Genomic DNA, 13,655 nt, shown 5'->3' on the forward strand with positions numbered 1-13,655 from the left:
GGCCGGCTATCTTCAGCGGGTTATAGAAAGATACAGAATGAGACAGCGATAGTCAATAAAAAATGAGGTGATCCACTCTATTTGTAATTTTGATGTCTATGCAGAAGTCACAAATCACCTACCCCTGTGTGTGATTTGTGTGCAGAAGTTATCACCCTTGTCTTATCACCCATGTCTTATCACAATGCATTTTTCACTTGTATGAATTCACAATGGATCTGCATACTCCAAAAGCGTTATTCAATCAAAAGAGGTTTGCTTGCAAGGCGAATCTATAAAAGGTGGTGGCAAAGCGAATTCAATCAATTCGCAGTGCAGATGAATGTCATGTGAAAAGAAAATTTTCATAGATTTCGATTAACTTGCATTTTGTTGTACAAGTCTTTGTATGGAAAATTATCAGGAAGAAGCAATCAGCTGTTGGGATAACACCACCTATAGGTACTGAATTCGCCTTGTTTGCTTGGTAAACAAAATTTTTGACAATTGCAGCTATCTTTCTCCCAAGTCCATTGGACTTGTATATTTGTAGTGGGGATGAAGAAAGGAATTGTATGAAAACCAAGGCCAGATTAACAAGTAGGCAGAATAGGCAGTTGCCGAAAAATGAAAAATACTTCTAAAATTTTCTTACAAACATAAAATTCTAGAGAGTGAAAGAAAAATATATCCAGAACTGAAAATATTTTTACTCAAATAAATACAATTCAATTTACCGCATTCAAAAGGCGACGACAAACGAACTAGACAAGGTTCCTAAAAAGAACATTTCCGACTCATTTGACAAATTGTATTAGTGTGCAAAGAAGTAAAAGGAATTATCTCAAAATGTACACTGGTTGTTTTTATGACACTGGTTGTTTGTGACGGCTCTTATTGTATTTACCCTCTTTGCTGTTATACGTCACTCGTTATTTTGTGGCGAGTATCTCGCTGGAAATTGAGAAAATTGATGCCGAATTTTTTATGAGAGGGACATTTTTAATTGTCTCGCTTTTATCCACGCCGTGTAGGCCCCTTGTGCAACTGTGATTTTTGGAAAGAGAATTAAATAAATTAATTAAATACAGTCGAAAAATAAACACAAATACCCCACGAAAATGTAAAGAAGACATTTATAAACATCTCGCCCAAAAAAAAAGTAGCGACTACCTCTCAGTATACATCGAGTAAATTCCAAAAAAATAACGAGTGACGGCTCTTATTGTATTTACCCTCTTTGATAACAGTCAAACCTTATATCTACAGTAAACTATCATTTATGACACTTTTTGATAGTTAGAGTGTCAGCATTGATCCAGCAAAGGAATGAGAGCCGTACTGCTGGCTATATACTTATTCAGTAGGCCATGTTGGTGTATAAGAAGGATACAAGAACTAACACGTATACAGTTGTTTACATCACATTTGCGCAAGTCCCCTTAAGTTTGGAATAGAAAGTTTGTATGAGGCGCTGATCGTTAGGTTGACATTGCTGACAATCAGATGATAGTCATATGATAGTCAGTATTCTTGTAGGGTGCCTGACAAGACGTTGAATATGACTACTTTTAATCGTTTTGGCAGCGTTTTGACGGGTGTTCAATATGGCGGCGCATAGGGCCGGCTATCTTCAGCGGGTTATAGAAAGATACAGAATGAGACAGCGATAGTCAATAAAAAATGAGGTGATCCACTCTATTTGTAATTTTGATGTCTATGCAGAAGTCACAAATCACCTACCCCTGTGTGTGATTTGTGTGCAGAAGTTATCACCCTTGTCTTATCACCCATGTCTTATCACAATGCATTTTTCACTTGTATGAATTCACAATGGATCTGCATACTCCAAAAGCGTTATTCAATCAAAAGAGGTTTGCTTGCAAGGCGAATCTATAAAAGGTGGTGGCAAAGCGAATTCAATCAATTCGCAGTGCAGATGAATGTCATGTGAAAAGAAAATTTTCATAGATTTCGATTAACTTGCATTTTGTTGTACAAGTCTTTGTATGGAAAATTATCAGGAAGAAGCAATCAGCTGTTGGGATAACACCACCTATAGGTACTGAATTCGCCTTGTTTGCTTGGTAAACAAAATTTTTGACAATTGCAGCTATCTTTCTCCCAAGTCCATTGGACTTGTATATTTGTAGTGGGGATGAAGAAAGGAATTGTATGAAAACCAAGGCCAGATTAACAAGTAGGCAGAATAGGCAGTTGCCGAAAAATGAAAAATACTTCTAAAATTTTCTTACAAACATAAAATTCTAGAGAGTGAAAGAAAAATATATCCAGAACTGAAAATATTTTTACTGAAATAAATACAATTCAATTTACCGCATTCAAAAGGCGACGACAAACGAACTAGACAAGGTTCCTAAAAAGAACATTTCCGACTCATTTGACAAATTGTATTAGTGTGCAAAGAAGTAAAAGGAATTATCTCAAAATGTACACTGGTTGTTTTTATTTTAAAAATTTCGGTTATTTTTGGAACAGAGGGTGTAGAAGCCTTCAACTCTATTTTGACTGCTATGCGTTCAGTGAGTAAGTCATTGCAAAGTGAAAAAGCAGATTTGCAAAAGGGTGCTTTTTTGTACGGATCGTTAGAAGAGAGTTTAGTTTCATTTCGTGAAAAGTTCAATGATTTCGAGGACAAAACAAAATAATTATTACCTGTAGTGGAATTCACTAACTTATAACGATGCGATTTGTAGAGATTTTAATTAACGATTTTGTCGCTTGCCTTATCGATTGTACTATTCACTAACTTAGTTTTAACGACTCGCAATAAATGACATTTAAAATAGTAGAAAGGTGGCAGCACAGCTTAACGAAATCTAAAAAATGCGAAAAGCACAAAAGGAATGCCAAAAATAAACAAATTCCCTATACTAACTGCTTTTAAAGGTTATTCTTGTGCAAGTTTTGAGATACAGTTTGCGTTATCAACAAAAGGTAAGTAAATGCGGAATTAATTTCATATTTCTCGACATAACAAATTTCTCATATTAAAATAGAATGGCGTCATCAATTAATACCAATCAAAGGAAAAGCCGTACCACAGCCGAGCAGTTAAGTCGAATGGTGGACTTTTTAATGGAAACTCCGGGATTAGCGGGTTATTGATATTGTTAAGTTTGACGATACCGAATCGAAGTTTTTACTACCAAAGTAGCTATTTTTTCAAATAATTTCCAAAAGAAATCGATCTATGTAAACGAATGAATGAATTTTTTACATTCAAATAAATGTATTATGTATAAAATTGAGCTGTGTTAAAACCTCACAAGTATTTATTTTAATTTTAAAGGACACGAAGTTCGTTTCTATTGAAATGATATTGTTAAGTTTGACTGTTCGGTATGATGGAAGTTTTCGCTACCAAAGTAGACCAAATATAAAATAAAATGCCAAAATGTTTGCTTTACATTCCTGTAGATTTTTTTATTTATAAGTTTGTTAAGTCTGTACTTAAGTATAGTAATTAGCAATAAGTCGGTCTTGAACACGTTTCGCTATTGAAGAGTGTGCGCCTGGATTAACATTGCTATCACTTGGGCTTTAATCTAAGTATTCAGTGTCAGGCTCGTGTATGGGTTCACTTAATCGGATGTTATGCAACACTGCGCATGCGTTAACTATTCTACCAGTAAATCCTGGATGATACAAAAGAGTCCTTTGCTGTGATAGGCATCGCCATGTTCCTTTGAGAACACCAAAAGGTCTCTCGACTGGGTTTCGAGCTTTACACAATGCCTCATTGTACCGAAATTTTGGGCTCCCCTCTGGTTGGTTAGGTAAAGGAGTCATCAGCCAGGGTTCTAAGGGTATCCAGAGTCACCTGCAAGTAGTTTTGTGTGCGATTTTATTTTCTGGGAAATTTCAGTGCATTAAACACACTTACCTATCAAAAACACGTTGCGGTTACCATTTTCAAAATTTCTCTGCATCACTCTCCGTACTGCAGAGGAGCTCCAGATAAATGCATCGTGCCTTGATCCTGGGAATTTAGCATTGACATTCAATATCTTTAGGTTGGGGTCACAAATCTGTATATAAAAATATATTATAATCAAAAAAGTACAATACATTTCTTCGAATTATTGCTTTTACCATTTGTACATTTATTCAATGGTGTCCATGGTGATTTACATATGCCTCTTCATGATTTCTGGGGCTCATGATCGACACATGAGTGCAATCAATAGCCCCAAAAGTACCTCCCACAAATGTTGCAGGTGACGCAGAAAAAATTTGTTTCGAAGCTTGCCGCTCTATTTGAGTCATTGGAAAGTTTACTTTATCGAAAAACAAAGAATGGTTGATAGCATTTGTTACGCGATGTATACAGCGGCTTACAGACGACTGGCTCATTGATATGCCCCATTGTTCTCCAACGGGCCGTTGATAACAACCAGTTGCGAAGAAGCGTAAAGCAGTTAGAATCTGAAATTTTTATAATAGTGTTCAATTGAAAATTATATGAAATTCCATGATTTACCTGTTTCTCTGATGATATCGCAGTTATTCCTGTACCCCTAATTGACCATCAAGTTGAGAAATAATATCATGAGCCAAGTCTGGGGTTAGTCGGTACAGCTTTCGAAAATCCGTTGCATTTAGGTGGAATGGGTTATCTACTTCTCTAAGAAGGCGTCTGTCCACTGGCGATGGCCTCAGTAACTCTTCATCTTGTGATAAAACGTATGCCAATACTCAAATGCCATTTGATTTATAAATAAAGCAGCTTTTCGTGTTTGAAGGTATTTAATTAAAGCTCCGATTTTCTTTTTTTACTAAAATTGTCAGAAATGTAAATTTCGTGATTTTTAACGCAGCCAATTCACTTGCCGTTTATTTAACAACACAGCTGATCGTCGATTAACGAATATCGATACAAAATAGTTACTGAATAACGAAATCGTTATAGTTATCGATTCGCAAATAAAGCGATGGCAAATATCGTTAAAAAAGTTAGTAGGGAACCTCATGAAAGCATATAAACTTATAAGGCATTGTGACCCTGCAAAAATCGTGTGACCAAAAACGCACACAGATACACGAATTTTTGACAGGGGTGACGATTTGGAATGAAAAGTTCTCCAAATGAAATAGCATGTTGACAAATTTAGCTTTCCCACAATGTATCGTGCTCTCTCGCACCTATTATTTTGATAGGGATAGCAAAATACTTCATTTTTGCGTGCAAAAAAATCCGCCATTTCTAATTCAGCAGAGACAGCAAAACATTTGTTGGTCGAAAATTTTTTCAATTTTGAGAGTTTTAAATGGAATATCTCCGGAAAGAATTAAAATTAAGAGGGAGTTCTCCAGATCACATATATATATATTTTAAAGTGCGCAAACTTATAATTTAAAAGTTATTTGGTGTTAAAGTTTGCAAATTTCTATACAAATTTTATATGTGTATACGTACATATATATATGTGGCAGCACAGCTTTGTAATGTCATCAATAAAATATATGTATATATATATATATATATATATATATATGTACATGTTCTACAAAACTGCGATTGATTTAATAAAAACATTTATAATAAGTGAAAACAATGCAAAAATGAAATGTGAAATATACAAAAATGCAATTTAAGTTTATCGTTGCCAATTTATATAGATATGTATGTGGATTAAGGTTTTGAAAGATGTGTAAATTGTAATTTAAAGTGCTATAGAAATTTGCTAAATTTGCAAATTTTAACAACAAATAACTTTTAAATTATAAGCTTGCGCACTTTAAAATATATATATTTGTGATCGGAAGAACTCCCTCTTTCATTTGATACCAAGTTTCACCCCGAACTCGGGGGGTGCTATTCTAAAAATTTCCCAGTCTTTAATATACAATGAATTTTGCTGTTTATTTCGACAAAAATTTTTGATTTAATTTTTGTGCTCATCGAAAGAATTCACAATTATATAGCACCATGCCGCGAATTATGATAAAAGGTGGTGTGTGGAGAAACACTGAGGTAAGCATTTGACGCGACTGGTTACTCTTGGCCGTTTATAAACTAAATTGATAACTTTCAGGAAGAAATCCTCAAAGTAGCTGTAATGAAATATGGCAAAAACCAGTGGTCACGTATTGCATCACTGCTGCACCGCAAATCTGCCAAGCAATGTAATGCGGCAATTACCCACCGACGTGTGCCGTACGTACGGCCGTTTGTCGTACGAAGCACGTTTGACCGAACTCTCAAGCCCGTAGGAATCATTGTGTGCGTCTGTGTACATGTACATAACATATTTGTGTGTGTATTCTTTACAGATAAGCACTGTTGCCATTGACCATTTTGCATGCATGTTTTTGGAAACATCAACTTTTTCCAATTTAATTTTTGATGTTGTAAAAGGCTGGAATAAATATTAATTAAATATAAATAGATTACATATTTCTAATCTGCACTTTTACATAATTATTTCGAATTATTTTCACAATTTTTCAAACTTTAATTAGGTGTTTTTGTATAAGACTGCAAACGGTCAAAAATTAGCGCACAAAAGTTTACTGGGCAACTCTGTCTAGTGAGAGAGCGATCAGCTGACACGTTCTTACGGAAAAAATCAAAATTGTTTTGATTTCTACGTTCCGGGCTACGTACATACGGGCGTTGCACGTCGGTGAGTTTTCGTTTACATTGCACACTCATAAGATAGGTCATGGCAGCTGACACGTTTTTGGTACGTACGTTCGTGAGTAACTGCCGCATAAGGCACGCTGGTACGAATGGCTTGATCCTAGCATAAAGAAGACAGAATGGTCACGGGAGGAGGATGGAAGGTTTTTGCATTTTGTTGGTGGTGAACGTTTCAACATTTTCCAAGGTTTGGCATTAATTTAATTTGTATAGTTTATAATTATTTAAAGGTTGCGTTAATACTAGAACAAGGACATTGATTTTACGTGGCAGTGTTGAAAAATTTTTGGAAGAAACTCTGAGCTTCGTTACATGATGCTATAATGCTTGTGCGGCGTACAATTAAACATGATTCTGTTGTTGCCGGTAAGTCAAAATACAAATTGAAAAAAAAATCTTAGGGTAGGGAGGGATGGCCTGAAGGTTTAATGTGGCCACATAAATCGTTGCCGAGATGGTCGGGCTGGCACTTTAATGGTGCTGTGTTACCGGAGCGTACCGGATCTGTATCCGGCTAAAGGACCATCACATCGATAACACTCCCCAAAGCCTTCGGGGAGCAACATTATCGCTACAAAAACAACAAAAACATTGTGTCCAAATCCCCAAAAAAAAAAAAACTATAAAATTTGTGTCAGTGAAATGATAATTATTTTTTTTGGTTGTTAGTTTTGAGGCATCGTCATCGAGTTCCTTCTGATCGTATATGCCGGTTCTTTTGCATTCTTTTACATGCATAAAGTGCCGTTGAAGCCTTCCTCACCCTCTCCTCACCCTCTTGAGCTTCCATGACAGCTTACTGTCTAGGATCATTCCTAGATATTTTGTGCAAGGTTTCTCCCGTAGGGTCGCCCCTCCTAATTTAGGCCTGGTCCAATTAGGGACCTTGTACCTCTTTGTAAACAAGACCATATGCAACGTCATCTGCGTAAACCGTAAGTTTTTCTGGTCCCTCGTAGAATCCCCTAAGCAGTTGGTCAATGACCAGCGTCCACAGCAGAGGTGATAGCACCCCTCCCTGCGGAGTGCCCCTGTCCACTAATTTCGTGGCTGCGTACAATCCCCAATTGCGACGTTATCTTACTGCAGTTTAACATGCAGTCGATCCATCTGGGTAAGGCTGGATGTACTTTAACGTAATTAAGACCATCAATAATCGCCCATTTAGAAAGCCCCGGCAATGCTTAAGAAGACTTCTAAAGCATATTCCTTATATTCCAGGGCTTTTTCTATGCTTATTACCACCCTATGCAATGCGGTGTCTACTGACTTGCCTTTGGTGTACGCCTGTTGTGTTGTGGAGAGCAGCTTTTCATCCACGTTGGACTTTTTGTACACATCTATCAGCCTCTCAAAGGTTTTGAGCAGAAATGATGTTAAGCTATTGGGTCTATAACCTTTGGGATAGACGTGACCGATCTTCCCCGCCTTTGGTAGGAAAGCTACACAAGAGTGCGGTACATGACTCAGTTTATGCACCTATCGAATATTATTTTAAGCCATCCCACGACCGCCCTACTTGAAACTAGTAGCATGGCCGGACATGTACCATCTGAGCCCGGCGATTTCACCACCACTACGAGATCCTCAGTAGTGTAATTAGGCAGCATATATGAATGCAGCTGTTTCCTTACCATTACTACAGCTCGCACCCGTCCTTCCGTTTGCGCATAGTAAACGCCAAATCCGCGCGCGCTAAGTCCAGACACCTTTCCTCCCGATGGAAGCCACGGCTCCTGGATCAGCGCGTTAGGAGGAGGAGTTCGCTCGACGCCACTTTACTGTGTTGGAGGTTTATCTGTAGGACTCGCAGCACCAATGGGCTGCTTGTCCCCCTCCAGCACCTTCATCGTGACGTCGTCGTCCTCCCCTAGCCCTTTTGGTTTAGAGTGTTCGAAGCCCCCTTCAGCCTCTTGTACCTGTTGTGCCGGGTGTTCCTCTGTGCGACTCACAGCACCATCTGGCTGTTGGTCCCCTTCTAACACATTCGGGATGAGGTGGGCTACCTCCACCTGTCTTTTTTCCCTTAGGCTTTTGAGGTCCTTTTCGACTTCGCCCACTTCCAGCGTATTAGGATTTTTATCCTCGGGAGTTCTTTTCCTAAGTCGCATATAAATTTTGCCTGTACCAAAGGACATTTTTCCAAGCTGCGTGTAAAATATATCATCCGCCTGCTTGTTTACTTGGAAGATGTAGAACTGACCTTCCTCCGTAGGCCGAGATGCAGTTACCTTCCAATCCTGTGTCGGTATGTTCGGATTCTGATTCTGCAGAAGACGCAGTGTATCCTCCGACTTCATCACGCATGGTATCCATACCTTAACTTTTGGTACCTTGGGGATTTGCGCTTTATCCACCATCTCAAAACGCGCGTTCGTGGCCTGCCTTTGGAGGTTTGGAACACTTCCTCCAGCCACCGCAAGCTCGCGATGTTGTCGCACGCTCTCATCTTCATACCATTATACCATCCCCCGAATCAAAGGTTGGAAGGAGCTTACTTGGTTATTCCCGCATCATCTTAAGCATTAAGCTAATAAGCTCCTTTTCTACAGATCTCCACCTTTCACTAGTCATCTGTTGGAAAGGACTGCTACGATAAACCAGCGCCACAGTCAGTGACTGCTTTGCCACATCACTCATCTTCTCGGGAAAAGCCGGCGTCTTAGTGTTATTTCCCTTTGGCACCTCCGAAAAAGCCGGAGTCTTAGCTCCCTCTAGCACCTCCGAGAAAGTCGGAGTCTTAGCGTTATCTCCCTTTGGCTTATCTCCTACTTCCATAGTTGGAACTTCCCTCTGACTCGCAGCCTTCGAGGTAGTTGCTACCTCGCTATTGGGACCCATCTGTCTTACAGCTTTGGGCCTACTTGTCTTGTCTATGGGACTGCCCTGCGTCGCGGCTCTGGGACTGGGCCCTTTATGCCTCTTGAAAGCAGGCTTGTCGCCTTCCGCCGAACGTTGCCTTTTCATTCTGCCATTCGACGCTTCTTCCTCCTCATACCGGTTGCAGAACCGAGGGTTTCTCGCAGCAAACCTTTTGAACTGCCTTCGACCTACTTCTACCGCCTCATGAGCCCATGCCAAGCGCTCGATCTCCTCTTCTGTTGGGTCCACCACTGCTCCCAAGCGTTGTACAATTCTTAGTACTGCACGGTACTTCGAGAGAGCTCTTTGCTCCGTACCCTTCTCCACTCCTCTACTCCTTTTTCATTTGTGTGCTTCTCCAACACGGAGTTCATTGAATTAGCACTACTCTCGCTCCCCGAGTCCGACGCATCGCTTAATGCGTATTTGTCGTCCTTGGCTTGCGGCTCAGTCCTCTTCTTATCATCGTCCTTATGAAAATTAGGTAATGAATCGTTCACCTTGGTCGTACGACCCGCAGCCCGACAAGGCGGGCTCAGCGGTCCAGTATTATATAAGGGGAAAGAACCGTCAGCCACAGCAGCGCCCCTTACTGTGGTAAGGCCATCAATACTTCCCGAGGTGGTCCGGTATAGGGAAGGCTCCGTTCGAATACAGCCGAATTTATCCCCTGGCTACAAATCGTCTAATAGGCACGGTCCGCATAACACCCTGGATTAGGGGGTTGGCAGTTCTTGGTCACCGACATCCCGCCGCCCTCCTATGAGGCGAAACGGCGTAGATGCCAGTCCTAAACAGCTCCTCCTCATAGTCGGGCGTTATGGAGATCGGCTAAGCCCTCACACCAACGACGATTTTCGTGACAATTGCTAGTGCATGCTCTCCAAGATGTAGATCCTGATCGAAAGTCACACCCAAAATTTTAGGGTGTAAGACAGTCGGTAGGGTAATGCCATATGGTCGACATTTGGCGCGGTCATGTTTTAAATAAGGTCACCGATGATTTGGTTGGTGAAAATATCAGGTTTCTCGAGACGACAAAACTGGAGAGATTGGGGAGATAGCTGTTTATTTTATTACAAAGCTCATCGATGTAGGAAACAATAACATAGGCGTAGAAGCAATAGTGACTCCTGGTGGTAAAGGTAGCTATTGATATGTAGAAGTTAAGCAGAAGTTTGAATATGAGTTTTTTTAAGTTATAGCAAAAAAAGCGTTGAGAATTTTTAATATCTTACCAGGTACCTTCGTACATGTTTCTAAGAATAAAGAATAAAACCTATTCAATCTCAATTTTCACTAGGACAAAGCCGCTGAGACTTCGCTATACTTTAATATACAATACGTTACCCCATTTTAGCACAACTATCATTTTTTGATTTTATTAAATTTTATAAAATGTTTCTTCCTCTACAGTTCTATTTCGGTATTGGATGGTAAATATGGCTTTCGCATTTTCTCCATCAATAGTTGTGAAAAGGTGGAAGAAATCTATGCGTGTAAATCTCACATATTATCTTGGTCGAACGTTTCTTCAATAGCTCTCTAGTGGTGATGGTGAGAGCAGGGAAACCCAACTGTTTACAAATGTTACACTTCAAAAAGAATCAAAATATCTCCCATTGCGTCTACGGCTCAAATACCCACAGTATATGAATGAATCGATTGCACCTAATTGTCTGCCTAACGGATAGTATACATATTCATCAAATCGAAAATATTGCACCAAACGAACTGGGTCTCAATACTGAAACAGTACACATATTCAAAATCGATGAGGAGGCTGTGATGATGGTATAGGGTGAGTTGTTGAATAACATACGAAAACCACTTGAACCCATCTATATATTTGCATTACAGCTAAAGCTTTACAAACAGCAAAAATTGCTGGCGCCAAGCAATTGGAAAAGGCAGTGAAGCATTCATCACACTGTACGGATGGTGTAAAGTTAGAAACTGCTGTTGTAACAGCTGCCACCGACACAACGGTCATCTCTACTTCGCCGAGTAGCGGCTCGTCCGACTATCTATCGAAGACAGTATAATCATATCTTTTGCCAACACAGGTTAGCGATGTGCTTGCACAGGAAAGATTTCAATTGGAAAACAAACACCAATTAAGAAAGTTTATGTTATTATTAAAGTATTTACTTTTCTTTATATCAATTGTATTAATTTAAGTTGCAATATCACGTACATATATAATAAGGGATGTGATACGATTGCTGTCGGAATTAGATTTGAAACCAATCAATACTCCTGCTATGGGTTGCAGAATTATTACTTGAATGATTAGATTTAGAACAATAATAAGTCTGACTCAATTACTAGTCGTACATTTTTAAGTTCATCAATTACGACAGCAATCGGATTCCACGACACCTTTGAATATTCTTGATCTGAAAAAAAGAGTAAATCTAATCTGAATTTCTAATTAAAATTGATTCAAATAATTGGAGTTTTTTCTAAAGCTTAAAATTATTTTCTGTTCGCTTGGAAAATATTTCAATTGGAAAACGAAAACCAATTAAGCGAGTTTATTTATTATTAAAATATTTACTTTTCTTTATATGAACTGTATTAATTTAAGTTACAATTTCATGTGCATATATAATAAGGGATGTCGTGACACGATTGCTGTTGGAATTAGATTTGAAACCAATCAATATTTCTGCTAAGGGTTGCAGAATTATTGCTGGAATGATTAGATTTAGAACAATAATAAGTCTGACTCAATTACTAGTTCTACATTTTTAAATTCATATTTTACTTTACTTTATTACTTTCAAATTCAATTACGACAGCAATCGGATTCCACGACACCTTTGAATATTCTTGATCTGAAAAAAAAAAGAGTAAATCTAATCTGAATTTCTAATTAGCTTTTAGTTGTAGATTTAAATTGATTCAAATTATTGGAGTTTTTTCTAAAGCTTAAAATTATTTTCTGTTCGCTTGGAAAAGATTTCAATTGGAAAACGAAAACCAATCAAGCGAGTTTATTTATTATTAAAATACTTTTCTTTATATGAACTGTATTAATTTAAGTTACAATTTCATGTGCATTAATAAGGGATGTCGTGATACGATTGCTGTCGGAATTAGATTTGAAACCAATCAATACTCCTGCTAAGGGTTGCAGAATTATTGCTTGAATGATTAGATTTAGAACAATAATAAGTCTGACTCAATTACTAGTCGTACATTTTTAAGTTCATCAATTACGACAGCAATCGGATTCCACGACACCTTTGAATATTCTTGATCTGAAAAAAAAGAGTAAATCTAATCTGAATTTCTACTAAGCTTTAAGTTGTAGATTATTCAAATAATTGGAGTTTTACCTAAAGCTTAATATTATTTTTTTGCTCGCTTAGAAGAGATTTCAATTGGAAAACAAAAGCCAATTAAGCGAGTTTATTTATTATTAAAGTTCTTCTGTTTTATATGAACTGGATTAATATAAGTTCCAATTTCATGTACATATATAATAATATTGAAAATAATAAATATTGAAAATTCAATTTTTTTGGTTCATATTTTATTCATATGGCTGCTCCAGGTAAAGTAGATCTGCAGGTAAAATTCACGTTATATGGCGGTTATATAAATGGTAAAACCGCAGTAAAATTGATTGTCAAATGACTCGAAAATGTAGAGTGAAATGACGGAAAAATGACGGCCATTTGACGAGCATTGTGACGTGTGTGAGCAGTACAGTACTATGCTCACATCCTATAGGTGGGAGCGGAATGCACGATCACATTAATAGGAACGAAACGGAAAATTTGGTCACAAAACCTAATCCGCCCATGCAAAAATGACTATGAATATAACCGCTGCAGAAAGTCACAATGACCGTAAAATGACTAGTAAAATGACGTGGAGCGTTTTTGCAGGGGAACGATGACAAAGTGTGATCTCTTATCTGTCAACTGCCTGACAGGCTGTTCAATATGGCTACTTTTCAGCGTTTTGACAGGCTGTTCAATATGGCGGCGCCTATCTTCAGCGGGTGATAGAAAGAGATACAGAATGAGACAGCGATAGTCAAATACGAATCAGATGATCCAATCACTTTGGAATTTTGATGTTTATGCAGAAGAGATCACACTTTGTCATCATTCACAATGTTATAAGGTGTAAA

At 38.3% G+C, this 13,655-nt stretch overlaps 2 long non-coding RNA genes across 5 annotated transcripts; one reads left to right on the forward strand and one right to left on the reverse strand.

The window, feature by feature from the left end:
- Positions 1–3,458: 3,458 nt before the first annotated feature.
- LOC137248177 (uncharacterized) lies at positions 3,459–4,379 on the reverse strand. The gene is made up of 3 exons (XR_010952112.1): positions 4,096–4,379; positions 3,887–4,031; positions 3,459–3,823 (listed from the first exon to the last, which is right to left on the reverse strand). It is a non-coding gene; the product is annotated as an uncharacterized lncRNA (long non-coding RNA).
- Positions 4,380–5,203: 824 nt separating this feature from the next.
- On the forward strand, positions 5,204–13,036 carry LOC137248178 (uncharacterized). 4 transcript variants are annotated; one of them, XR_010952115.1, is made up of 6 exons: positions 5,204–5,339; positions 5,839–5,977; positions 6,039–6,833; positions 6,893–7,012; positions 10,925–11,309; positions 11,369–13,036. It is a non-coding gene; the product is annotated as an uncharacterized lncRNA (long non-coding RNA). The 4 variants fall into 4 exon arrangements; XR_010952116.1 differs by having other exon boundaries at positions 5,224–5,339; positions 5,912–5,977; XR_010952114.1 differs by having other exon boundaries at positions 5,227–5,339; positions 5,770–5,977.
- Positions 13,037–13,655: the final 619 nt, after the last annotated feature.

This window comes from Eurosta solidaginis, chromosome 4 (assembly GCF_040869045.1).
Source record: "Eurosta solidaginis isolate ZX-2024a chromosome 4, ASM4086904v1, whole genome shotgun sequence".
In the NCBI taxonomy this organism is placed as follows: domain Eukaryota; kingdom Metazoa; phylum Arthropoda; class Insecta; order Diptera; family Tephritidae; genus Eurosta; species Eurosta solidaginis.